This window comes from Oryzias latipes, chromosome 1, assembly GCF_053564925.1.
Source record: "Oryzias latipes strain Hd-rR chromosome 1, Olatipes_Hd-rR_3.1".
NCBI lineage: Eukaryota > Metazoa > Chordata > Actinopteri > Beloniformes > Adrianichthyidae > Oryzias > Oryzias latipes.
This window is the reverse complement of record NC_136237.1, coordinates 19,431,377-19,458,840: the sequence shown is the minus strand read 5'-3', so window position 1 is coordinate 19,458,840 and position 27,464 is coordinate 19,431,377. Positions and strand designations below refer to the sequence as shown.

General features: G+C 41.0%; 1 protein-coding gene across 5 annotated transcripts in view; it reads left to right on the top strand.

Annotated features, from left to right (window-relative positions):
* Positions 1-27,464, top strand: part of LOC101162904 (protein sidekick-1) — a 318,971-nt gene that overhangs the window by 74,252 nt on the left and 217,255 nt on the right. Inside the window, exon 1 of one of the 5 annotated variants that reach the window (XM_078944357.1) lies at positions 9,230-9,289. The exons of the other annotated variants lie outside the window; for them this stretch is intronic. The gene's annotated coding sequence lies outside the window, so the exon portion shown is untranslated. Of the gene's footprint in view, positions 1-9,229; positions 9,290-27,464 lie in introns of those variants that run through there. 5 annotated transcript variants of the gene reach the window in all.

The window sequence follows — 27,464 nt, the reverse complement described above, 5'->3', positions numbered from 1 at the left end:
TGTTTGATACATCAGTGTCACTTGCCAGTGAGGTGCAGAGAATGAAGCGAACCGTGCTTTTTTGGTGACTGACAGTAGTGACTCTCAGCATGGTGGAACGTTGGCTTTTATATCAATCTTTTGTATTGAATGAACCACTTGAAATTCACGTTCACATTCAAATTTTTCATTGACATTTTCAGTCTGTCTAAAGCTCGTAGGTTTTAGAATTTCAAGTACTATCTGACAAGAAATTGTAGTGCTTTTACAATTCTAAATGCCTTAAATAGCAAGCTACTATTGTGGCTGTACACATATGCAGCAATACACTGAAACATTTTTGCATTTTGTTTAAAAATTGAAATATTTAACTTTGCATTTATAATTACTCTTCCCTGTTTTTGGTTTACACAGTATTTATTTGATCATATTTGAATATACTAATATTATATTATTATATATAGTTTTGGTGATGTGTTGTGCTGTCACTCTACCACCACCTTATATACGGAGGATCACGCACACATGAAGTTCAGAAACCGTAGGTTGACTTAAGGTTGACTTCTCTGGGTTTGGAGGGATCTTGCATGAGCCATGGTGGATAGAAAAATGAGCTGTGGTTAAAATTATGAGATCTTCTTAGAAAAGCTTGGACGTTTGATGTTGTGTCAGTCAGCTTTGCTAGAGTAATTTGCTCCTCTATGATTGCACCATTAGACAGGCAGAAAAGCAGATTTTAAAGCAACATCTGCATCATATCTTAAAGTAGCTCTTTTACACAACAGTCACATATTAAAATATATCATCATTTTAAAAAAGAGATCAGCAAAAACAACTTAAATGTCAAAAAGCATGACCTCAGTGACTGCAAAAATATGTTTTTATTCTTTGCCTGGTGGGTCTAATTATGATAAATGTTTGTTTAAGATTTTTTAATAACAAATTTCATCTGTAAAAATATACTATTAGTACTTTTCCATCAGTAGTGATTGGTGTTTTGTTTGTCTGGCAGAAGTACCTTTTGAATCACACCAACCACGTTTTTATGGTACTAAGGGAAAAAAAAGGAGGTTTTATTCTAGCAAAAGAAAAAGGGAATTGTTTACTCTCCAGTGTGGCTGTATTTAGAGCTGAAGGATTTTTGTTAAACTAAAAAAGGTCATATCATCAAATGTGTCATATAAAGATGCAAACAACTTTATGTGAAAGCCCATTTGACATGCACACTAAGAGTGAGAGAGGCAGACTGTGGTCACTTTGACACATTATGTAACTTTAGGTCCATTCCTTTAAAATTAATGATTTAACAACTGTCCCTTTGGGTGAAAAGAGACCATAAAAACCTAAGTGGTCATTTTAGCAGTTACTGCAGCTTACTCCATCTCTTAGTAATGACCTTTAACCTCAATGATTTATTGCAAAGGCAAGAACAGCTGCCAGAAAAGAGCAAAGGCATGCAGACAAATTCACCTGCCTAAAAGTGGTCTTTTATTCTAGAATATACTCCGTACCACATTGAGCATCTTCACATATTTTCACTGCCTCATTCAACTTCAGACCAGCTGTCTAAAAGCTTCAAAAACTGTTGACCAAAAAGCCCCTAATGACTTGTTGAGGTGGATTTGGTCCCTTTATAGTAGAATGGACACCATTTGTTGATCATCGATTACTAATCGTTGAGGAAAAAAAATCTTCAATAGTTTAAAATGTCATCATCTTATTGTGTTTCTGTTTTATAAAAATACAAGAATTTGTTGTTTCTTTTCAATGATGACGTTGAAGCTTGTATATTTGTTTTTTGATCAAACAGAAAGTAGCTAAACTACACCGGCAGCTAAACATTAAGTAAATCGAACATTGTGTAGTGTGAGACCTTTCTGCATTCAAACATAGTGAAGTTCATGATAAACTTGCAAAGTTGTTTACATTTACAACACAAGAACTACAATTATTCATCCAAATGTGTTAAACAAAACCCATCTCTTCTTTAGTTCTTCAGTTTTCCAGTTTTCTTGCATTTATACATCTTCACACCCACTTTACAGCAGTTGTGTAGTACTTGTGCACATTGGATTATTTTAATCAGGATATTTAACAAACATAGCATTAAATAGTCAATTGAAAATTAAAAAAAACTATTAATTCCTTAAGGATATTTTAACAAAATCTACAGAAACAAATTTCAACTCAGTTAAGTTTTTTTGGCCATGGCGTTTTGTGGAGCAGTGTTAGCCAAGTCGGTACAGAGAAATGTGTGGCAGCGGAGTCGCAGCCAGGAGTGTTGGGATACTGATGTGAGGAGCCAGGATCGTCTGTACCCACGCTCGGCCATTACGCTGGAAATTTTGTCAAACCCCAATTATTAATCCAATCGGTGACCTAGCTTCCCTTCCGCTGACTGGTCTCAGCAGCATCGTCCGCCATGGTTGATGTTTATGTTCTCGTTCCCGCCTACTTCAACGCAGAATTATGACGTTTGTAGCGTATCGATGACGTACGGATCGGGTACATGCGGCCTGGCCGTTCAGACGGAGGTCGCATTTTTAAAGATCGGATACGTATCAGATTCACGGCCACATACCCCAGTGACCTGGGTCACATTTGAAAAGATCGGATCTGTGTCGACTATTTTGATGTCATAGAATGGGTGGCACCCACACAGAATGAAAGCCAGTGCCTCAGAGATCCCTCAGAGTCATCTTACTTGGGGGAAGCAAAATGAACATTGAAAATAACTAATTTTATTAAAAATGTGTTATTTAGTGTGCCAAAAGTAATATATTATGATGTGCATAGATATAGTTTACTCTGAAAGGCTTACGAAAGTATTCAAAAACAAATAAACATCCTGAAACAATTGGCTATGAAATAAAAAGGCAAGAAAACCTTAATACCTACAGTGGCGTCTTGATGTAGGTTTACTAATCTCTACATTTGGAGTCAGCCTTTAACATTAAAAATTTTGAGTGAAAATAAAGCCCAGACTGAGAAAGACATACTGACTAAATGGGAAATTGTTCTCTTTGAAACCAGCCATTAGTGGTATTTTGAGGTATTGCAATATGTGGCATTTCCAGGTTGGATTCAAATCTGGGAACACAAAGTAGGGGCTTGGAGCAAACAAACACACACCTACACACACACACACAGAGTATTGTGCACCTATCGTTTTTGCTATCACATTTCATGTTGACAGTTTTCTACAAAGCAGCATGAGTTATGTTGTGAGGGCATGTGATCAGAAATCTTTAGTTCTGGGGGAAGCACAGGCAGCTACAGCCCATAGCAGTAAGGAGGCAGTTTCTAAGCCTTACTGAAAGCACGAGAATATTTTACCCTAAAATCCTGTCCTTTCTGTAAAGAGCAGGCTGCACTTCTGTAACTTCCTTAAAAACTAATTTGCTGTTACAAATAAGGACATAAATTTATCCATAAAATGTTTCAAGCTGGATATTCGGTGATAATACGAGCTGAGGTGGTCATCATTGTAATTCTAACGTAATCATTTCCAGTGGGTCACCTGTGCTCTACTTCCAGTATTCTATATCCACCCATTAGAAAGGATGGATATGAAACAGCAAATACCCATCCTGCCTGCTTCATTGGCGAGTTTCATTACTGGCATGCTTTTCTTTTCATATCAAATTGCCTGAAATCTCATTCCATCTCACTTGATGAAGGCTGTGGTCAACCCCACCTCATTGATAGACTTACCTATTGTAGCCGACTCCATTTTCCCATCATCCATACATATCATTTTCTCAGTCTCCTCCACCATTCCTTATCTTTGCCTGCATCCACCACATCTGTCCTCCATTATATTGCTCTATCAGCTTCATTTTCCCTTCCCCACACTCATTTGATAGTGTTACACACGCATACAGTAGACTCTCACTCGCATGCAGCGGGCTAGACAAAGGGGTGATAGACCACGTTTTGACAAGTAAAATAACTGTTGGTCTGGATATGTGTATGTTTTTACTTACTAAAAGTCAGCGTAATCTGCTAAGATGCGTGTTGTATTTTTGCAGTGACCACATTTCATTTTTCTCAGGCAGATGCTCATACAAATGAAGGGGTTTTAGTTTAGCCTGATATGTGTGTGTAGTAGGGTTGGGCGATGTCCCTTAAATTGGCCGTTGACGATGTTTGCTGTCAACCATCGGGATGGACGATGACATCGTCGGGGGGGGGGGGGGGGGGGGGGGTATTTTTACATTTTTCGTTCTTATATAGCTGCTATTCGTCTTTTTGCTTTTTTCATTTTATTTCCCAATCCGCGATGATCCAGTATAAACTGAGGGAAGTGACTTTAACAAAAAAAGTAACAAACAAAATAGAAGAGAAGTAGTCCGCTCCCGCACTTCCGGGGGAGTGCGGACTTACAGCTTTGTGTTTGATGGGAAGGGGGGGGGGGTACATGAGCGATATGTGTGGGAGATTTAAGACTGCGATCCGTCCCGCAGCTCTAGGGGTACAAGCAACCGAACTCAGAACCGGGTCTAAAAGTGTGTGTCTGAGCACAGCTCGGATCGTCAGCACACACAGCGGTTTGAGCTTCAAAGCAGAAATGTCGCTCAGTCCTTAGAAAACATTCAAACAATCACGCGGATTTGTGTTTCCAGTCGTGTCCCGACTAAATAAAGGCTGATGTTATTCTTACATGTTTACGTGCAGCCAGCAAGCAGCACCACCCAAAGCTAATGTTGTTAGCCCGTGTTAGCATACTGCTAATCCTGGCTTCGTTCAGAAAAAGCACTGACCACACGGATTAAAATTCAAATGATGAGCGAACAGGTGTTTCATAATAACCGTAACATTATTAAAAGCATGTTTAGAAGATCATCTCGTATTTTACCGAGCTGACATGTCAATGTATATAGCCGCTCGGCGCTGTTTAACAATGTTTTGTATTGAATTGTTACATACAATAAAGTTTGAAGAAAAAAAGCCGCTCGGCGGAGTTTATATCCTTCCGTTTTTCAAACCCTACTGCGCATGTGCGAATGATTTATTCCGACGGAAAGTGTGACCTTAGTGAACGTTTTTATATTCTAAAAACATTTTTCTGGGCCCATGTACACGGTTGGATTCTAATCCGACCATTGATCCCATCAAGATATTTTGTACATGTAACCGCGGCTTATGGTGTCGACGCGCAACGTGGCGGGGGCGTGGCATCACGATGGTGGTCTCTCCATCGGGATGTCAGTCACCCATCACGATGGACGATGATATCGTCCATCGGCACAACCCTAGTGTGTAGTATTTTTAATCGATGACAGCATCATTTTATGCCGTCATCATTCCCTACTCCTTTAATTTCACACATCACTATCTGTCTCGCATATTTGTGTTTTCATTTTCCTCTTTCTTTCTGCACTTCCCCGGGACTTTCAGCACCTTGCCTGAGTTCTCTCTGAGATTGCTTGGTGCTTTGGGGTACGGAATGTCAAATGTTTTCTTAGGTCACCAGTGCTCACATGCACAGTTCTGCACAGCTTCTTGCTCAAGCTCATGGTTGTTGTCTACTTGCTTTTATTTTGTCACAGTACCTCGCAAAAGTTACAGTCTCACTCACTGGCACACACAATTCAATTTATTTTATTTCTTTTCACTTTATTTAAAAGCAACCAGTTCACAAAGGGGTTGCCATCAAGGGGCTGTGTAGAGCATTAAAACGGAGCAGAAAGGGAAAGAAATAAGTCAACAAACATAATGCTTAGGTGTGGAAAGCTGCTTAATACACTAAAATCATTCCCCTCCGGCCCCAAAAAATGTTGTTTTACTAAATTCTTCTGTGTGTAATCCTGCTTGGGTACCAGTGCAGATGTGTGTCTTGAAAAAGATGTTCTGAAGCTGACATTGTCTAATGGCATTTTCCCTCCTCCTGCCTGTCTGAGCTATCACAGGCAGGGAACCAGCTGCCAGGCAAAAAAACAAAAGAAAGGACAGCAAGTGCTTCCAGACAAGAGGGTGCTATTGAAGAGTTGTGTTTTTCCCTGCTGTGCAATGGTGAAAATAGGAACAAAACAAAAAAACAAAAAGTGTTAAAAATGTTTTCAGTCTCGTTTAATGCTGAAAGTTTCTCACTTTATGCTTCATTAGAGATGGAGAGGGGGAGGGAGCCTGTAAAACCGAGGGCTAAGCCAAGAGTTGTTTGTTTGTGCATGTTTGTGTTTGCTACCAGTTAGTTTGCAGAGCAGATAAACAGGTTTTTAATGACTTTGCTATTCATTATATTAAATATGCTGTCGCTAAAGAGATGAGGTTGGTGATTTGTGTTTACGTGCATGAATGGATGCTGGATTTTCCATCTGATTTCTGAGTACATCCAGACTCAGGACTTGTGGGTGAAAGACGGGTTGTGATGCGGCTTCGTTTTATTTAATATTTACTTAACATTTTCTCACTTCACAGTCCACATAAGTCTTTTTTAATCAAACCAGTATATGTTTTAATAGTGACATATTTACCTGAATACCACCAGTGCCACTGACACAGTTAACTAACATGTGTCATTTGATGAGTTTAATGAGATTTGTCAGCATTCGTTAGCGTCACATTTTGAAATGCACTTGTCCCAAATAGAGTTTGCAAGCTGGAACATCCACGTGTAAATTACATCATTTGTTTTATCTCTGGTGTAGAAAAATGAATCCTATTCCTCTTGGCAGATGTCACATCCGCCTAAATATTTGATGTTAGAATATTCATTTACTTGTCTTTGCGGATCACTTTGGATTCTGGGATATTTTTAGTATTTGTTGGTGCATGACTCCTCCAATAATCTTTTGTGATGATTGCATTTCTAAAAATAGTTTGCTCTAAATTTTGAGGTTTGTTTCAAAGTCTTCAGTCCATGACATTTGCACCGAGATTATTCTCCATTCAGAAGTTGAGCTGAATAACCCCCTCACTGTGTGGTCTTTTTGAATCACGGTCTCCCAAGTCTAGTTATTATTTCAACATCTTTTTATGAATCCATCAGGAATCTCCGCTCTCTGATCCTCAATTAGTCAGTGAGTGATGAGTGTTGCCACACTGTTTGGAGACAATTTATCATCACTAAACCTTCATCAGATGATAGTTCATAATGAGAAAGCTCAGGTTGTGGGACAAGGAGAAAAGAGTCATTTATGACCTGACGGGTAAATGTCTGGTTGTGTTTAGGTTCTGAGAATTTACAGCTTCGAAATGATCCATTAATTCTAATCTTTGTCTTTCAATGAATCTAAGAGTGCATTTTAGAAAAAAGCAGACACTTTTTTGTGATGCCTTTGTCCCAACATTCTGCCAGAATCTGTAGTGTTTAAGTCTTTGTATAACACTTTCTTTTTAGACTTTAATAGAGTTCATATTAAACAGCAGGACATTGAAAATTAGCCTAATCTTAAAACAAAACATTACATGTAAAGCAAAAAACTTGGGAGAATAGCCTACGTGCACGATAGAACTTCCGGTTAACTTCCGTGTTTCGAGTGTAAGGCCGACAACTTCCTGTTGGTCGTGTTATTGTTGTGGGGAGTTTTGTTGAGTTGCTAGTTTTGAGTAAATAGGAGCGGATTTCGGGTAAAAGAGAGGCGTTTGGTGTTTCAACGCGTGACAAAGACATCACAACATTGTTGTGTACCCGTGTGCGAATTTGTCAAAGTACAACAGTACTAAAAGCTTTCATAGCTTTCCAGTAGATGTGTCAGTGAGAGCCGAATGGATGGTGAACACGGCGGGAGGACTTCACCCCAAGCAAGACGAGTCGTGTTTCGTATTTGCAGCAATTGGAAAGAAAATGCGTCATAAACACGCCGTTCGGAATACTTTGCCCCGGTCAGACTCGAGTCGTTCGGATCAAAATTTCTTTCCGATCGAGATAGGTGGGTTATACCGATCGTTTATCCGATCGTGGAGCATGTAAACAGTTCATTCCGATCGTGTGTCACTACTGCTCTGGGCATAGACGGTGTTTCGCTGAGAGAAAGCATTGGAGCTCATACGGGACCGATCAGCTGCTCTGCGAACGCTCTGCGGACGCCCCGCGTAAAGCGCCGCTCCGCTCTCGCCCCGCTGGCTCTCCCCTCTCTTTCACCCCTTATGAGGGAGATGCAGACGGATGCGTGTCCACTGACGTCTGGAACCGGCATCAACCGAGCTCTGCGTTCGGGCTCCGGTGCCAGTGGACCGAGTGAACCTCTCTGAGCACAGCAGCCGGATTTATTAATGTGTTTGAGGGGAAGGTGCTTTGTTACGTGTGCGTTTTGTTGTTTTGTTATGTGTGAGAATTCGGACTGCGAGCCGAACCGCCGCTCTGGGTTAGCGGCGGCCGGACTCGCGAGCGCAGAGCACACAGTGTGTGTGAGCTTAGAGCAGAAATACCACTCAGTCCTTAGAAACTGTTCAAAAAATCACATGGAATTGTGTTTCTAGTTGTGCCCTGACAAAATAAAGGCTGATGTTATTCCCAGACATTTAGGTGCAGCCAGGATGCAGATTGCAGCGTTTCCCGCATGGTCCTGGATTTTGTGTCCATCAAAAGGCTAATGTTGTTAGCCCGTTTTGTTAGCCTCTCCTAACACTGGGTTCTTCTTCCAGCTCCGTACTTCTTCCACAAAAAAAGCACTGACCACACGGATTAAATATAAAATGATGAGCGGACCGGCACTACATAATATTCATAACATTAATAAAAGCACGTTTGGAAGATCGCCTCGTATATTACCGAGCTGCTGCATAATATATGTGACACGCTGACAGCAAAGGTTTGTTTACAACAGGACACATTTCCCTTCCGGTATTTTCGACACTATATTTTTTCGACACGATATTTTGCCCATGTAACCACGCACTGGTCGACAATCCTGTATATGTCGTTCACGTCGATTTTCGGGAGACCTTGTAGACAATGGGTGATATATGCCATCTTTCGCAATCAAAATCTGCCGTGTCGCTGCTACAGAAGTCGCAAACCGGAAATGGTCGGCCTCACACTCAAGGCGGCGGAAGTAGAAACTCCTTAGTTACGTGCACGGAGCCTATTGCACAATTTTTGTTTGTTTTTTGTTTGTTCACTTTGGGGAAGCTGTAAAATTTCTTCCAGAAAAAGTGGACAGTTAAAGGCTTTTAATGTTTATTGCAGCTGAGAGAGTAAATGGGTTGATTTTATTTCTCTTTCCATTCATTTATGACTATAATTTTGAAATGTTTCTCTGTGTCTTTTCTGGTGTGTTTCACTTTCCCCCTGGACTCAGCGGCAGCAGCAATGTCAGCGGAGTGTGAAAATGCGGATAAAGCAGATGCGTCACAAGAGCTGTTGGTAATCAAACATTCTATAGATTTGAAGATTTTTTTCTTAACGGCGAATAAAGCTGAAAATGTCAGTTGGCATTAATATAATCAGGTTAAATACCTACACTGAAGGAAATGGTGTTTTTGGTATTTTAGCATGTGACATCTTTCTGATAATAGACATATTTAAAGACAATTAAGTTCAAAATTAGATTTCTGAGTATTTCTTTATTCATATCATCGTGAATCAGGAGCAGACAAAAAAATGCACTTTGAAAAAGCTTGTAACTGTGACATAGAAAATACACTGGGCGCTCCTTTCCGATGCATCCAGGTCCATCCATGTACGACTTTGCTTTCCTTGTCCGAGCTATAGATCCAATGTTGGTTACTGGTTGTAGCGGCAGAGTGTGTAAATAGATTGCTTAGTTATAGGTGATGGAAAAGGCGGGTGGGGTTGCAGTCCAAAAGTCCCACCCATGACTCAGAGGCAAATTTCTAATGAACAACATCTGTTCTGCAGAAATTATGTCCTAGAAAACAACACAGATTTTTAAAAATGTTGCCTATAAACTGAATTATAATAGTTAAACAATCTCTGAGAACACTGAAAACATGATCAGAGTTGGTCTTTAATGCTTTGGAATTTAAAAACTTTTGTTTTGATCATAAAGTTGGTTTTAAATGAAAAACACATCATTTAAGCTAAATGAGTAGATTATTTTGGATCTGTCAGAGTTTTAAAAACTGAACACAATTTCTGTCGAGATCCATTAACTGCACAGCTCTGCATTACCCAAAAGCCTTGTCGAATCAATTTGAGGTCAATTCAATGAAACTCTCTGCTGTTTCCCACAAGATCTTTTAAAGCTATTTTGGCTTGACCACATTTAATCCTCCCCTCAAAAGAGCTATGGTTTTCCAGATGAAAAAAATTGGTTTTGTTCCAAAGGAAGTTATTTTAATGCTATTTCACAAAAAATATTCAAATAAAAATTGTACTTACAACTTTCTTCTTTATGTTTAAACTTTGAAAACAAGGGTTCTGCTTGACAGTTTAAAGTCAAGAAAATAATGCATGACAATAAAAATGCATTATATTGCCAGAAAAAAGTAGTTATTTATCAGTGTTAGACAGATGTTTTTATTGCTTTTGAATGGGTTGATCTGACTGAGAAGAGCAGCAGAATATATAGGCCATAAAGGTCATTTTTATTTACATATACCCTACTACTGCTTACTTTGAGGGTTTGCGTTTTATCCGTTTAAAAAGCTCCCCCCTGACCCTTCTACTGATGCGATACTTTAAGGTATTCCTAATAAAGCAAGCGATACAAAACATAAAAGGAAAGCTAGATTTTAAAAAAGGACCTTTTTTTAACAAAAATTTCTGTAAGATTGACAACTATTTCAGGCGCAGTCTTCCAAAGGATGTGGAGTTGTATTTTGTTAATTTGTTTGACAGGGACTACAGACTAAGACTTATATCTGTAAATATTTGAAATAAAACTTTTTTTAAATTACATTTTCTTAAAAAAGTCACAATATAGATGTATATATATTTTAAACCCATAAATTGTATCTTATCTAAACATTAATTTAAACTTTACCTGCCAGCAAAGAAAAAAAAGTTGTAAAAAAATGTTGAACTGAAGCAGCCCTCATAAGGACCCCCTTTTTGCTACATCTTTCCTGGTTCATTACCTACTTTTGTCTATTAGACAAAACTGAAACAAGCTCTTAGAACTTGCTTGCTGTACTTTGAGCCTATTACATGACACAGTTCTTAGAATTACACACTTTCATTTCCATTTCAAGTACTTGCTCCATGCTTTGCATAAGTAAACCATACAGCAATGCACTCAATATAAAACTGCAGGAATACCATTATGATAATTGTGCTCATTTTGCCGTGTCGTACACAGTAGAGTTAACCAAGTCCATTAACTTTTGCTATCCACTTCAACTCCCTTTGTCCACTTTAACTGTTTCCCCCACAACCCTCCATATTTGCTGACTGTAGGATTCACACAATTCGCTAGCATGTACTCCATAAAAACTCACCGAAGGTTACAAAATGATATTTTAATCTAAAATATGGTTGACATGGCAGTGTAATTACATTTTAGCTTGAAAATTAAGAAACTCTAGTTGTGACTCATAAACCTAACAGCTAAAGAAGGAGGATTAACTTACATGTTCGCTTTTTCAATGACGTATCTTATTTTTCAGATGAGTTGGCAAAACAATATCACTATACAGTAATGACCTTTAAAAGACTGATGCTATATTTTCACGGGAGTTGAAGAATGCGCTATACGGGCTTTCAAAACGCGCTATACTCTGTTTCATGAACCCCACATTCAGCCCGTGGTGTTCACACCAGACCAGCACAAGCAGCAGGGCGGGGCTTCTTCTTTTGTTTTCTACTGTTTACTAGTGCATGTCTGCCACCTACAGTTGGAATCTTGTATAGAGACGCCTGAATGCGAGGATTTGGAACACGAAAGTCCGAAATGCGAGTTTACCAGAGTTTACTTAGACTTTTCCAGTTGCTGGAATATGGCTGGTGTGAACATAGCTTTAGAGTCTTCGTGGATAACTGTATATAGTGAATGCATGGAAGACACAGATGATGTTGAGAGATCAGATTTATTTATTATGAAAAGCTCCACAAAAGCACATCTCCATGTCTGGGTTTGTGAGATCATTCGTCATCTATTGCAGGTGCTGCAACTGATTGACACCGCTTTCAGCACCACTCTGTGATCCAGTTTTATGACCTGCTGTCAAGCATTAGTTAGAGGAGAGAAAAAAAATAAAATTATAGAACCATTATATTATTGTCTTCATGCAGATAAGAAAAATATCATACAGTTCAGGAAGAGAACAATCAAATTCTCCTCCAATTTGGATTTGGAATCCACCCATTAATTACATGATCAATACGTCATGGTCCAAAGCTGTGTTCCTGATTGGTTGACGTGACGCAAATTCTCTGCCAAAGGTTCGGCTATTCGAACTGTTAGGTGTGTTACTGCCCCTCCCTAAGTGCACTGCCGCCCTTGACTGATGCTCAAACCCCATTGCAGGACTTTTTATATGCAAACTGTCTGCCCCTGCCGTGCGAGTTGCATTCGGTGTGATTTGTGGAATAGTGGAAGATTTAGGGAGTTTAAAAAAGGTCACACAACACGACCCCCAACTTATTAACCAAACTTCGTCCTTGACGAAGTACTTGTTCCGTGCAGGACAGTGTATTGGCATCTGCCAGTGTACTCTACAGCCTTGTGAAGAGATAAAAAGCATAATTACAAGAATGCTGATGTACCAGAGTAAACCATCATTTTGTATTTTGAGAATGAAAAGCTTCAGTATGTGTCCTTGCTGGGTTGTATCTTCTTTCAAACGTGTGCTCTGGTCTCTTCCCTCTCTCCCTCTGCTTGTTAAGGGTTGTAAAAGTGAGAAGTGGGAGTCTCAAAGGTGATTGCGGTATCCCTGTAGGCAGTGAAGCAGATGGGCCATTCTTCTGCCCAGCCCCTCCACCACTCTAAAGCTGCCTTCACCGTGGTCATTAGCCTCCTCAAAAGCTACCACCTCATTTTTTCTTTACTTCTTCCGTCCCCTCACTTCTTGACCCTTTCCCCTCCCCACCCTCCAGTTGTATCTTATCTTATTTTTTCTTTTTGTTCTCAACCTGCTTCATACTCCTTCAATCTTCTGAACCTCAGAAGTCTTTCTTCTTGCTTTTGTTCTTTTATTCTGCACCAGCAACTTTTTTCCACCGTCCTCCTTCACCTGTTGCCTTGTAATCCGTCGGCTACTTTGAACATTTCTAGTGAAATCCTTCCCCTACTTGCTCTTTTTGTTTCGCTACTCACTTCCAGCCAAGTGATGTGGTGCATGGTATTATGGAGTTTTCCTTGGAGGTCTACCATTGTTGTTTTGATCAATTTGTCAAAGCTCCCATGAATTTCCAATTTGTTTTCCTTTTTTGGACTTTTTTTTTTCTTTGCCATTACTGGAAAAAAAAAAATGCACTTACAGTAATTAGCGACAACCTTGAATGCAGTGTATGCATGTGTATTAAGGTGGTTGGGTGAGTAAGCGCCTGTTAATACGTGTCCATTTGTTGTGAACGAGCACAGAGAATGAGCTGCCATAACTACTTCCACATCACCGTAATGCCTTTTAAAGGCTGTCTGCCCACAAAATGATGCATTTACCACTATTGTCCTCGCTTAACCTAAGATGAATAGGATATTACTGCACTGTCACGGTCACTCACGTTACATAGATGTGAGCTGAAAGAGTCCAAAGCCGCGTGTCAATTATAGTTACTGTGTGTGTGTGTGAATGTGTGAATATTTGCTTTCCAACAGTAAAGCCTGCATTTAGGTCTCTGGTGTAGAACTCACGACAGACTTAAAAGTACCTTAAAGCTCTGTGTACATACCGAAAAGGAAGCTTTGGATCCCAACAATTCCCCTTTTTTTGTTAAGAAAAATAAGTGCCTTGTAGAAAAAGAGTAAAAGTAGAGAAAATAATTAAAGCCTGGAGGTTTGGTCAGGTCAAAAGGTAGAGAAATTAAAATTGGAAGTTTATTGATTGCATGAGCCATTTAGATGATTATGCAATCCTGACATGAGTAAGATCTGAAAATGTTCAAATAGAGATATTTCTGCAGTTGTTTAGTTAGGCAGGATCAAAGGAGAGTAAAGAGAGATTATGCTGGGATGTTTCTCATATTGCATCATATGATACATCTGAACCTTTTAACTGTTTCCTTTTAGATAAAATTCAAAACTAGCAAACAAAGTCTGATTTAGCCCTTAAACTGACTGAATGTTTTTAGGTTGTTCTGCTGTTGCCTTGGAGATGCTGCTGTTCCATTCTATAATCACAATGCGATCTACAAATACCCAATATTTCAGAGGAGAAGGTTTAACTTTTGGTTTAGTCTTCTGTTGTAAAACAAGAAATCAAAAACTCTGATAACTGCCTATGCTAGCACAAGGATGGCAATTGATGTCTCTATTTTTTTTTAATTGGTCTTGCTTTAGCCTACAGCGGGGCAAAAAAGTATTTAGTCAGCCAACAATCATGCAAATTCTCTCAGTTAAAAAGATGAGAGAGGCCTGTAATTTTCATCATAGGAACACATTTGTTGTTAAGTTGTATTTGTTGTAATAAGGATTGTCTTTTCACAAAAAAGTTGTATCGATGTGTTAGATTCATATTATTAAGTTCATTGCACTCTGAAAATAGGATTCACATCTATGGTGACCAATCTATGTTTGAAAGTCTGGACACACCATCTCATTCATTTGAACTAGAAGGTGTGTCCATATTTTTGGTCTGTACTGTATCTAGTGTTGTATTTGGTATAATTCACCCAGGTACTACTATGCTGTTATGCTTAAGTCTATAACCCTCTGGGTAATAGGGATGCAATAATTCCCTTTCCCCACAATTTGGTTCAAATCTCGATTTTTTTTGGTCATGGTTTTGTTTGGATTTAAAATAGGATTTGTGTATTACAAAACAGGGCCACACAATCACACACCCGTACACATTCACATACATATGTAGGGACAATTAGAGTAACCAATTACCCTATAAGTCGTGTTTTTTGGACTGTTAGAGGAAGACAGAGTGCCTGGTTCAAATCCACACATCCATGGGGATTTGAAGCAGGGCCTTCTTGCTGTGAGGTGAGAGGGGTAACCACTGTTCCACCATCGTGTAATATAATAAAGCAATATTAAATAGATAAAATTTAGCAAAACACGTGATACACACTTTCAATGTAAACATATGAATATATCTATGCAGTAGAAATCCCATCAGTTGGTTCAATGGTGTAACATATGGTTTGGTTTTAAAATCGGAAATGTGGCATCCCTGCACTTCAACTTGACAATTGATCCCAACTAGTTACTTCAATTTTAGTTACATAACATTGTGGAAACAAAACCTATCATATTCAAATGTACAGTACTCAAATGAAATAAAATTTTGACTCTGGTGTGATGTACGCATCCTACTGAGCCTCACAATACCCAGTCTCATCAAGCAAGACACATGTTGTTTCTATTTCTTAGAGCTTTATGCAAATAACTTTAATTTTTATTTTAATCTGTTGAGACTAGAGGCAAGATTGGAAGGTGAAAAATAAATGAGTTGTGACAACATTAAGTTGTGGCCCTTAATCTTTTGGTTGTGAAACCAGAATGCATGAAGCAAACATTAGAGGTTGCCTTGGGTAAGGAGGAAAATGCCAGAGTGTCTACTCTTGTGGTAGCTAAAGAGAAGACTTGACTTAAGCCATTCTAAGAACCTAAAAGGGCCATGAGATCCATGTGTGCGTAAATCGTTGTGTGAGTCTACAATGTCAAGTGAATGACTGTGGAAACTTGTATTTAAACTTGTTAACTGAGAACAAGTGTTAGGATTAGGATTAAATTGAGGCTAATTATTGGTGAAGAACAGTTGATTAGGCATTGGTGACGTGGTTTGGTCTTTCTGGATGGATTTTCACGAACTTTCAGTTTATTTTACATGTAGATTTGCTCTTGATTTACCTTATTGTTGAGGATTTTGAGATTCATAGTATTTTTTTCCTATTTGTTCTCCTCAAATGTCTGCGGGCAATAAATGGACAAACCTTTTCAATGCACGCAGGTGGCCGACACGAAATATCAAGGTCGTAGACCACTCGGTGAGCTTGTACAGCGAAAATGTTGATGCGCATCTTTTTCTACGGGCATGCTGCAGGCAAAGGTTGTAGGAGACACTTATCCAACACGGTGTCATGTTCCTCTAGCGTGAGGACCCAGACGCTGGAAACCAGAAGGATGACAGGTAAGAGTGTATGACAAGATACGGATTTATTGTTTCTCCAGAGATGGTTGTGGTAAGTAGGAAGAAATCCAGACTTTAGGACAGCTAGTGGAGTGGCTGGAGGACTTAGTGCAGTTTGTGAGCCGTGGAGTCTTCAGGCTTCTTTGAGCAGCAGAATGGCAGGAAACGCTGACGTCACTCGTGAGATGATGATCCTGAAGCAGAGAGCAAGGGTTAATACAAGGCTGAGAGCAAAGCAAGAGCATGAGAGGATAAACTGTAGACCAGGCTTAGTCACCATAAGGGGTAACGAACTGGCGTTGAACTGATGAGTGAAGACTCCTTTTAAACAGCATGGCAGATGAGGTGAGTGGCATCAGCTGGTGGCAATCAGGTAGCAGAGCAGGCAGAGCTGGAGGGGGAGGAGTCCGACAGGCACCATGACAGTACCTCCCCCTCAACGACCGCCACCAGGCGGTCCGGGACGACGATCCGGGTGGGCCCGGTAGAAGTCGGATATGAGGGACCGGTCCAAGATCAGGGAACGGGAGACCCAGGAGCGTTCCTCTGGACCGTAACCTTCCCAGTCCACAAGAAACTGGTAGCCGCGACCCCGGCGGCGGACGTCCAAAATCCGACTAACAGTGTAGGCCGGCGCGCCATCAATGAGCCGGGCGGGTGGAGGGGAAGCGGACGGTGGGCAAAGGTCGCTGTCAACAACAGGCTTGATCTGCGACACATGGAACGATGGGTGGATTTTGAGGGCAGCCGGGAGTCTGAGTCGGACACAGGTGGGATTAATGACCCTTTCGATGGTGTAAGGTCCTATAAAGCGGGGGGCAAGCTTGCGAGAGGTGGCATGAATAGGAACATTACGAGAAGATAACCAGACCTTCTGCCCAGGATGATAGGTGGGTCCCTCCACCCGGCGACGATTGGCCGTACGGCAGTTGGTTTCTCTGGTACGGAGCAACGTTGCCCTAGTTTGGTGCCAGATCTCCTGGCACCGGCCGAGATGGTCTTGAACTGAGGGAACAGCGAGGTCCAGCTCGTGAGAGGGGAACAGTGGGGGAGGATAACCCAGGGCGGCCTCGAACGGGGATAAGCCTGTAGCAGAGGATGGGTGAGTATTGTGGGCGTATTCAGCCCAAACCAGATACCTGGACCAGTCTGAAGAGTTCTGGTCGACAAGGCAACGGAGAGAGGTCTCAAGTTCTTGATTTGCCCGTTCGGCTTGGCCGTTTGATTGAGGATGATAACCTGAGGACAAACTTACGGTGGCTCCCAGTGCACCACAGAATGACTTCCACACTTGGGAGACAAACTGGGGACCCCGGTCGGAGACAATATCGGCCGGGATACCATGATGGCGAAAAACGTGCTGGACGAGGATTTCCGTGGTTTCTGTAGCAGAGGGTAACTGAGGAAGAGGGATGAAATGGACGAATTTAGTGAATCTGTCAATGACTGTGAGGATAACAGTGTTACCCTGTGAAGGCGGGAGACCGGTGACAAAGTCCAGGGCAATGTGGGACCAGGGGCGGCTTGGAGTGGATAGAGGATGCAGGAGACCAGAGGGTGGAGAGTTGGAGGACTTGGAGCGAGCGCAGGTGGTGCAGGCGGCAACGTACTCCTTAACATCCTTAGTCATGGATGGCCAAAAGAAACGTCGACGGAGGAGGTTGAGGGTTCTGCTAACCCCGCCGTGACAGGCTACGCGGGAGGCATGGGCCCAGGTGATGGCGTCAGACCTGAGGGAACTGGGTACATAGAGGGTGCCAGTAGGGGGGTCCGGGTGATCAGGATCCTCACCTTGCGCCTGCAGAACTTTATGTTCTATGTCCCATGTGATGCTCCCGATGATGCAGGTGGAGGGGATGATGGTGGCCGCAGTGTTGTCCTGGTCTTCAGAGGTGCTGTATTTCCGGGAAAGGGCGTCCGGCTTGATGTTGCGGCTACCTGGTCTGTAGGTTATTGTAAAGTTGAAACGATCAAAGAAAAGACACCAACGGGCCTGACGGGAGTTTAAACGCTTGGCAGAACGGAGGTATGAGAGGTTTTTATGATCAGTCCAGACTATGAACGGATGTACCGCACCCTCCAGCCAGTGACGCCACTCCTCTAGCGCTAATTTGATAGCCAGGAGTTCACGGTTGCCCACGTCGTAATTCTGCTCAGCGGGAGTGAGTTTCTTTGAGAAGAAGGCACAGGGTTTGAGTTTGCCAGATGTTTCTTCCCGTTGAGACAGGACGGCCCCCACGCCAGAGTCTGAAGCATCGACTTCAACCACAAATTGTCTGGTAGGGTCAGGTTGTATCAGTATAGGAGCTGTGACAAAAAGCCCCTTGAGTGTGTCGAAAGCTTGTTGTGCAGCGGTATTCCAATGAAAGGCCCGAGCAGTGGAGGTGAGCTGAGTAAGGGGGGCGGCAATGGCACTGTAATTCCTGATAAAACGCCTGTAAAAATTGGCGAACCCCAAAAACTGTTGAAGTTTTTTACGAGAACTGGGGGGTTCCCATTCGGCGACGGCTTTGATTTTTACAGGGTCGGGACGGATACTGCCAGCCTCGAAGATGTAACCTAAGAAGGGGATTATGGTGGAATGAAACTGACATTTTTCGGCCTTGACGAAAAGATGGTTCTCTGACAACCGTTGGAGAACCTGCCGAACGTGATCTGCATGTTGTTCTGGGTTTTTGGAATATATAAGGATGTCGTCGAGGTACACGAAGACAAACCGATTAAGGAAGTCCCGAAGCACGTCATTTACGAGGCGTTGAAAGACGGCAGGAGCGTTTGTTAACCCGAATGGCATAACAAGGTATTCATAGTGGCCGAGAGGAGTGTTGAAGGCCGTTTTCCACTCGTCCCCCTCCTTGACCCGAACGAGGTGGTAAGCGTTACGAAGGTCAAGTTTAGAGAAGATGCGAGCTTCCTGAATAGAATCAAAAACGGAGCTAATAAGTGGAAGGGAGTATTTATCTTTGACGGTAATCTGATTAAGTTCTCTATAGTCAATGCAGGGCCTGAGGGTTTTATCCTTCTTCTCAACGAAGAAAAACCCTGCGCCGACGGGAGAGGACGAAGGACGGATGTGTCCCGAGGAAAGCGCCTCCTGGATGTAACTCTCCATAGCCATCTTCTCGGGGCCGGAAAGATTAAACAGCCTGCCCTTAGGAAGAGGGGCACCATCTAATAACGTGATGGAACAATCATAAGGCCGGTGAGGTGGTAAAGAACCGGCCTTAACCTTGCTAAAGACCGTGCGAAGATCATGATAGCAGCTAGGCACATTAGACAAATCTGCTTCCTCCGGGGATTTAAACATGGCTGGAGCGACCGACGGAACCGCTGATTGCAAGCAATTAGCGAGGCAAAATTCGCTCCAACTCGTAATACGATGACGCACCCAATCGAATTGTGGGTTATGGCGTTGAAGCCAGCAAAAGCCCAAAACGACAGGATTTTGAGGGGTATGAGTGACAAAAAACCGAGTATATTCTCTATGATTACCGGAAGTAACCAGTAGAACGGGTTTGGTGCAATGAGTAATGAATGACAGATGCTGACCCCCCAACCCGGCAGCTTTAACAGGAGAAGGCAGGTCTTCAGTGGGTAATGACAAACGGGAAACAATGCTGTGATCTATAAGATTTTGTTCAGCACCAGAGTCAATTAAAGCTTGAAGTTCCAAGGTTTCAGAGGCATGACATAACTTGACAGGAATTTGAAGGAAGTCCTTAATAGATGACCTGACATTACCCGCTCGCGGCCTGTCTGCTAGCGGGGGGGCTTGGGAGTTTAAACGTAAACTGCATTGGTGTACCTGGTGACCTGATTGTCCACAGTAAAAGCATGCCCCCTCGGCCCGACGGCGCTGCCTTTCCTCTGCGGAGAGCTTGGAATGTCCGACTTGCATAGGCTCGTCAGGTTGGCCGCGGGGAAGTTCAGACGGAATCAATGATGGAGCGTGTGACGTCGTACCTGGTACCAGAGTGTTTGAAGCTTTATGAGTAGGAGGGGGTCTTTCGTGTTGCCGTTCACGTAAGCGTGTGTCCGAGCGGAGGGCCGCGGTGACGAGTTCCTCAAATGAGTGGGTTTCTGGTTGAGAGCACAGATGATCCTTTATGGCTTCATTCAAAGATTGGTAGAAGACGCCTCGTAGTGCGGGATCCGTCCAGCCCGCCTCCACCGCCAGGATCCTATAATCAATAACATGGTCACTGACCGACCGGTTACGCTGTTTAAGGGTGAGGAGCTTACGTGCGGCTTCCTCCTGCTTGCGTGGTTGATCAAACACCAGCTTGAATTCTTCAATGAAATGTTCATATGATATGCGTGTGACCGGGTTGGTGGTCAGGAAAGCCTGGGCCCACTGCAGAGCTTTGTTGCGAAGCGAATTGATGATTAGTGTGATTTTGCTGAGGTCAGAGTTATAATACCTTGGCGCTTGTTGAAAAAGAAGGTGACACTGGAGCAGGAAGCCCCCACAGGCTTCGACATTGCCGTGAAACGGCTCTGGCTGAAGCCGGAAGTTTTCAGATGTGGGAACGGAGAAGGAAACAGGAGGAGAAGCTGTGGGGGGAGCCATTTGGCTTGTGAGATCCATTAATGACTGCGTCAATCCGTCCAAACGCCGGAAAAGGTCCTGTTGGGCTGAGGCAACCTGTGACAGGGCGTCGGCTTGGAGGCCCAGGGCGATGCCTTGTTGGTTTACGGCGTAGTGAAGTCCCTCTGGGTCAGCTGGGTCCGGATTTGGGCCAGTTCGTTCTGTCATGTTCCTCTAGCGTGAGGACCCAGACGCTGGAAACCAGAAGGATGACAGGTAAGAGTGTATGACAAGATACGGATTTATTGTTTCTCCAGAGATGGTTGTGGTAAGTAGGAAGAAATCCAGACTTTAGGACAGCTAGTGGAGTGGCTGGAGGACTTAGTGCAGTTTGTGAGCCGTGGAGTCTTCAGGCTTCTTTGAGCAGCAGAATGGCAGGAAACGCTGACGTCACTCGTGAGATGATGATCCTGAAGCAGAGAGCAAGGGTTAATACAAGGCTGAGAGCAAAGCAAGAGCATGAGAGGATAAACTGTAGACCAGGCTTAGTCACCATAAGGGGTAACGAACTGGCGTTGAACTGATGAGTGAAGACTCCTTTTAAACAGCATGGCAGATGAGGTGAGTGGCATCAGCTGGTGGCAATCAGGTAGCAGAGCAGGCAGAGCTGGAGGGGGAGGAGTCCGACAGGCACCATGACACACGGAGGGATAATTATGGTGAGATGCAGGCAGGTCAGTCAGATTTTTCATTTTTTCAACCCCTCTCCCAAATCCTGCGAACTGCCTGCACTTATCACTTGAACGGCTTTAACTGGCTCCTTTGGCACAGCTTGACTGTTTGGTTTTGGAAATTGGACAATTAAAGCGTAGTTTGTGTGGGCGTCCTGCGGGCGCTTATTTATTGCCTACACTCTCCGCATGAATGCCCTACACGAGGTCAGAAAAGGGGGTCAGTACTCGCAATTTACTAACACCTAGATTGTATCGTAAGAGTACCGTATGACACCATAACCTGAAAGTCATAAATGCATGCAACATGCCTTAGAGATACTTCATGAGACATTCACGACAAACAAAACAATGGTACATTCCATTTTCAGGATGTTAAGATATCTGAATAAGCCTTAAGAAAACTTCAAGACACGCTCCCTTTAACCCTTGTGCTATCTTGTGGGGTCCAGATGACCCCACTCCCAACGTTAATGTGCCTCCAAAGCACTTTAACGTTGGGTGTGGGATCATCTGGACCGCACAAGACAGTGTGCTGTAGCTTTTGTCTTCAATAATTTTTGATCTTCACTTGTGTCCATGGATTAGAGAAAATCCTCTCCAACTTTATCCACCTTTGTCATGGAAGGGATGACACGTCAATTTAAGGGTGGGGTCATCTGGACCCCACAAGATAGCACAAGGGTTACGATGCAACCGCTCTTGTCTACGACCTTACATGGGCCTGAACAACCCAAAAACCCACAGCACCTGTAAGGGTCAACCCCCATACAGATGCATGCGACTAAAACTTTATTTGTTTCAAAAGCCTCCATATATCTTTTGTTTGTCTTGTAGAGATTCAGGCAATGACCTTTTCAGAAAGAGCCACATTTTCATGATTACAAAATAAATCTTGACACAATAATAATAAGGCATAAATATTTAAAAAGTGAGAAGCCACTCACGAAAAGTTATTTTGCAAAGTTTTTACTTTTATTTAGAAATTCATTCCAACAAAAAGTTGACAGAGCTACAATAGGGGGAACTTTGGAAAAACAAGAAACACATTGTTGGATCCCCATTTATTTATAAAAACTCCATAACAATCTAAAACTGACTAAATTTATATTATTTTCTTTTGTTACAGGAATTTACTTAAACCAATGTTGTTTTAATGCTGACATTTTTTGGCAAATGTAGCTTTAATTTGACGTGCTATTTTAACACACCATCCGCCGCCCCAAAAGATGCCCTGGTTATCATTTTATTCTAAGTTGTAATTGAATGAGTTGTTTCATGCTCCAAGCTTCTCATCTTTCCTTGTTATATCAGATTCAGTGAAATAACTTTTTGACAGCTCAGATTTATCAAAGGGTGCAGTCCATTTGTGCTTACTATAATTTATTTGCAGACTTTTTTGGGGCTCAAAGAACATACTGTTTGTATTCCCATAATATTTTAAAATCAAAATTGATTCCAAAACATTACTCTCAGTAGAATCTGCTTCTCTCCGTGGTTGAGCATAACATTTCAGCCACAAGTAATTTCATATTAATGTTTACTTAAAGACAAACATTATTATTATTGATTGTTGCATGGTAAGGCCATCCCATTTAATCACCATTGTTAGCAGTTGATAGATTCTGAAATCAGCATTTATATTGCTGGCCTGGTTTTTCCTCATGCTAATGGATGTAGCACTCTAACTATAATGAAGCAGCTGCTGTTTGTTTTAAGCATCAGCTTTACACCTTGGGTAACATTAAAACCTTCTATACCTCAAATGTACCATTTTTCTTTTAAAGGTGAAAAAAATAGCACTTTCAAATTTGAACCAACGACATAGTTCAAATACACTTTTGCTATAACTAACTTTTTGTTGGTTAAGACACCGTGGGATTTTTGTTATAATTTCAAACTGCAGTTTAAGTCTTAAACAGAGCAGAGAGGTTTTATTTACATATATAATGTCAACCTTTTTGTTGGAACCTGGAACTACCACACAGACATCCGCTTAGCTAGAAGATTCAACATTTTAACAAGAATGGGGGGATGAAAGGTCAAAGCAAGCTAGGCTTGCAGTCAAGTATTGACCAGCAACGTGTTTGACACTTTGTTCTGTTGGTAAGGGCTCTGCCCTCCATGATTGATAGAAGGCATTGCACGACACAGACTTGATTGATCCACGTTTTCAATTGATCCCAACCAACATCCATACACACAGGCATACAAACACACACACACCGATTTCCATGTGCATCTATCGCCAAAACTCACATGTGGATAATTGATATTTCGGATTTTGTGGTTTATTAGTAGGTTTATTAGTATAGGTAGTCTCTACTTATGTTGTTGAAAAGTTAATGATCAGATTACCGGTAGTGTATAAGTGAAGCCTTCTGTGTTTTTTGGACGACTTGGAGTCCATATTTGGGTCTGAAAACAGGTTTTTTGTTCATATATTATATTTTATTAATTTAGTTTACGCTGTTATTTTCTGTGCATGTCTTTTTTGACTGGCTTTTTGCTGAAATCAAAGCTAGACTCGCCCTAATCAAGCAGATTTAGGCTTAAAGTCCCTGTATGACAATTAAAAAAAATAAAAACGTTCCCAGTGCTGTTTTAATTATGATTATAAAGTTTTTAACCAAAATCCTACATCCTAAATGTCTTAAAGAGCCATATTTCATGTTTATCTGAAGCCTCTCTATCCAAATTCTCCTCAACAGGGGCGTTACTGTTTGTGCTGGGCTGAGTTGCCCCACCCTTGAACCCCCTTTCTGCAAGCTACATCTTGCATGAGTGAAGAGCTTGATATAAGAAAGGGGGGCACAAACGACACCGACTGACAGTCTCTATTCTCCAAAGTTTCTCTTTGGGGATAAAGAAACGGTGAAAAGTGACATCTTTTTGAACAATGTGCAGAATGACAAAACAAACGTGTGAACCAGACCCTGCTGTTTTAGAAAATTACACACGAAAAAGAAGTTTGATAAGCCCACAAAAAATGCTTTGCTTTACATTTTATTTTAGGCTACATTTCACGAGAAAGCAGCACTGGCTGTGGCTAAGAATTGATTTGATGCTAGCACATGTAGATTGTTGAATTCAATTGCACAGCAAATAAAATGAAATGCCAGAAAGAAAGTGAATATTCACATGTAATTGTCCATACTATTTTTTTGACAGCACTGACCCAGAAGAAAGGTTACGTTTAGGATTTCGGGTCAAGGTTAGGGTTAAACTGCCAAATGGTTCCTGAGTGAGGCTGTTTCTGCAGCTCACTGTTCCTCCAGGGGATGGATCAAATGCAGAAAACACATTTCATCCTCAACTGACTTTAACTTTATCTTTACTTTTAAATACGTGTGGCCGACAACAAAATACAGCCTTGGACGGTTTTAAAATACATGCGGGCAATGCAGCAACGTGCCATCTTCTCTTCTCCCATACCTGAGCTAGTGCACGGTGGGCGGGGCAGGTCTGAGAGGCCGTTGTGACATCACAATGGCTCATTAATTCAAAATGAGCTTCTTTGTTACAGCTTGATTGACAGCGATTTAAAAGGAAAAATACTCAGAAATTCAAAAATAAAATGATTTCTTAGCATATTTGTTTTATAGGAAAAAAGCTACTTGTACATGTCTAAAACTCCAAAAAACCTGGATTTTCTTTGAAGAAGATCTTAAGGTTAAGGAGGGAATGAAGTTTAGGTTCATGTATGGTATGAACTGGTAATGGTTGAAGTAAAGATTAAATTTAAACAAAACTATAGTAAAAATGTGCAGTGTTCCTATTATGAACATGGTAACTAGTTCAGTGAATGATACAGTTCATATGAAATCTGGTGTTTTAAACAGTCCACATATTGGAAAATGCCAAATCAGGACTGAAAATGCAGTTGGTGGTTCCGACAGGGCAGTTCCATGTCTGCCATGACCAATTATAACAGTGAAACCTTTCCTATTTTCCCTTCATTCCCAGCTTGTTATTTTCACTGTTGTTCCTCAATAGGGTAAGGCTATGTTTTAGTTTTTTTTTTTTTTTATTTCTGGAATAGAAATTTTTTGTCTGAAAAGAGAAATGTATATAAAGGTATATAAAAAAAACATTAAAGACAGAGTTTTCAGAGAGAATTTTTAAGCTATATATTTTTTTGTCTTTTAAGGCAAATAGGTTTTGTTGGAGCTTAACTGCAATTTTTGTGCTGGAATAGAATACTAATAGCAAGAATGCACTTGTACCTATCAGGGCAGCAACAAACAGTCTTTCAATTTGGAACAAAAGTTCTATATTGTTCTATGCAAAGGTCGTCTTTGAGATGTTATTGGCTAGTCTGTAACAGTAAAGGTGCTGTAAAATAGTATAATTACCGTCTAGTCATCTCTTAGAGGTAGCTAAAGGTCTTTCTACAAGGACATTAGAGGGAATCACACTGCATAAAGGACGATGGATGGGACTGACTGTGAGGAGATGTGGGACACATAGACTTCAGAGCTGGACACCAAAACATCTTTCAAAAGAAAACGTGCTGTATCTTTAACTTAACTTTCTTTCCTTCAGTCCATTTAACTATTGCTTCTAATCTAAAAACGGCTGCTGTGCTATGCAGAGGTCGTTTTAGGGGTTGTTTCTAAGGTCGAAATTGAATACTGTTATAGCTAAAGCTACTTTGGTTTCTGGAGAACTTTTAAAAGCTTGGGAAGTGCTTAATCTTAAATATACTTTTGGAAGACTAAATATCCTAGTTTTCTTTAGGTCAGTTAGAAACATGTATCAATAAAATATGTAAGTCGTATTATGTTTAAAATGTTTTTATATTGTCAAAAAAGTAAATTTAACCATATCTGCTTTTCTTAAATCAATCTGGCACATATATCACAAAGCAATTGCCTGGAAATGCAAAGCTTTGTACTTCCTAATCCATTCAGAAAAACATTCTTACAGTTTGTGCAAAACAATTAGAATAGACACACTGACTAATAATTTTCCCTCTTCTTTTTCTTCCTTTGCTCTCCTTCCTCCTCCTTGATGCTCTGTGATTGGACACTGATTTACCAGGTGAGTTTCTATACAGTTCACCTTTTCTGGTTAAAAAGCAATTCATTGTGAGCCTTGATGGGCACACAATTGCACACATTTTCTTAGAATTACAGTGCAAGACCCTGGCATGTAATCAAATCAAATAATTCCGGTTTGCCAGCATTTCCTGGTCTTGAAGTGACACATGACATGACGGGCTTTTGTGTGAAACACCGTTCATTGTGTGCCTCTGCTTCTGCGCTGGCTGAGCGGCTGCTGTCCTAAACTTCACCAAGAGTCATAAACATGATTTATAATTAGCATCCCAACATTAGCATAGTCACTTTGATTAGGAATTTTGCCACAATTGTGTATCTCTCTCTAAGAGAGCGTGAGTTAGCATTATTGTAGCTCAGAGATTTTTCCATCAATTAAAAGACTACCAAAAAATAAAAACATTAAAAAGACTTAAAAGACTTAAAAGATTTTATAGCTGTCATGCTGCCTCATCATTTTTATACTTGTTTCAATTAGAATATTTGTGTACAGATTTTTGAATATAATATAATTTAGAATATAATTTTGCTGATCCAGACAAAGTTAAATTTATTATATGACTACTTTTCAATTTAAAAAGAACTACTTGAACAAGGAAAACAATATTGAAGTTTGTAAGCATTAACATACTCCATAAACAGTTGCTTTAAATGATTGATTTTGTAAGAAAAATGTGAAACAGTATAGCAAGAAAAAGGTAAAAAATGTGAAATAAAAATACTCAATAGAAATTACATTTTCTAAAGGTTACAGTGACTATTTTTGTACTTACAGGCATGTGGATATTTAAATGTGGGAAATATTCAAAAACAAAAAATAACTTTTTTTTTAAATCAAGTGAGTCGAAGCAAAACAATGCAAGTAAAGCTGTGAAAGCAGCATGTTTTTCTTTTGGACAATTACAGCACATATAAAAAAGCTCGAGTTATATTATAGTTTCACTTGTCTAGTGGTGATTTCTTTGCTTGTATGATTCTTTTGGAGCCATTAAAAAAAGGAAGAAAGTAGAAAAAAAAACG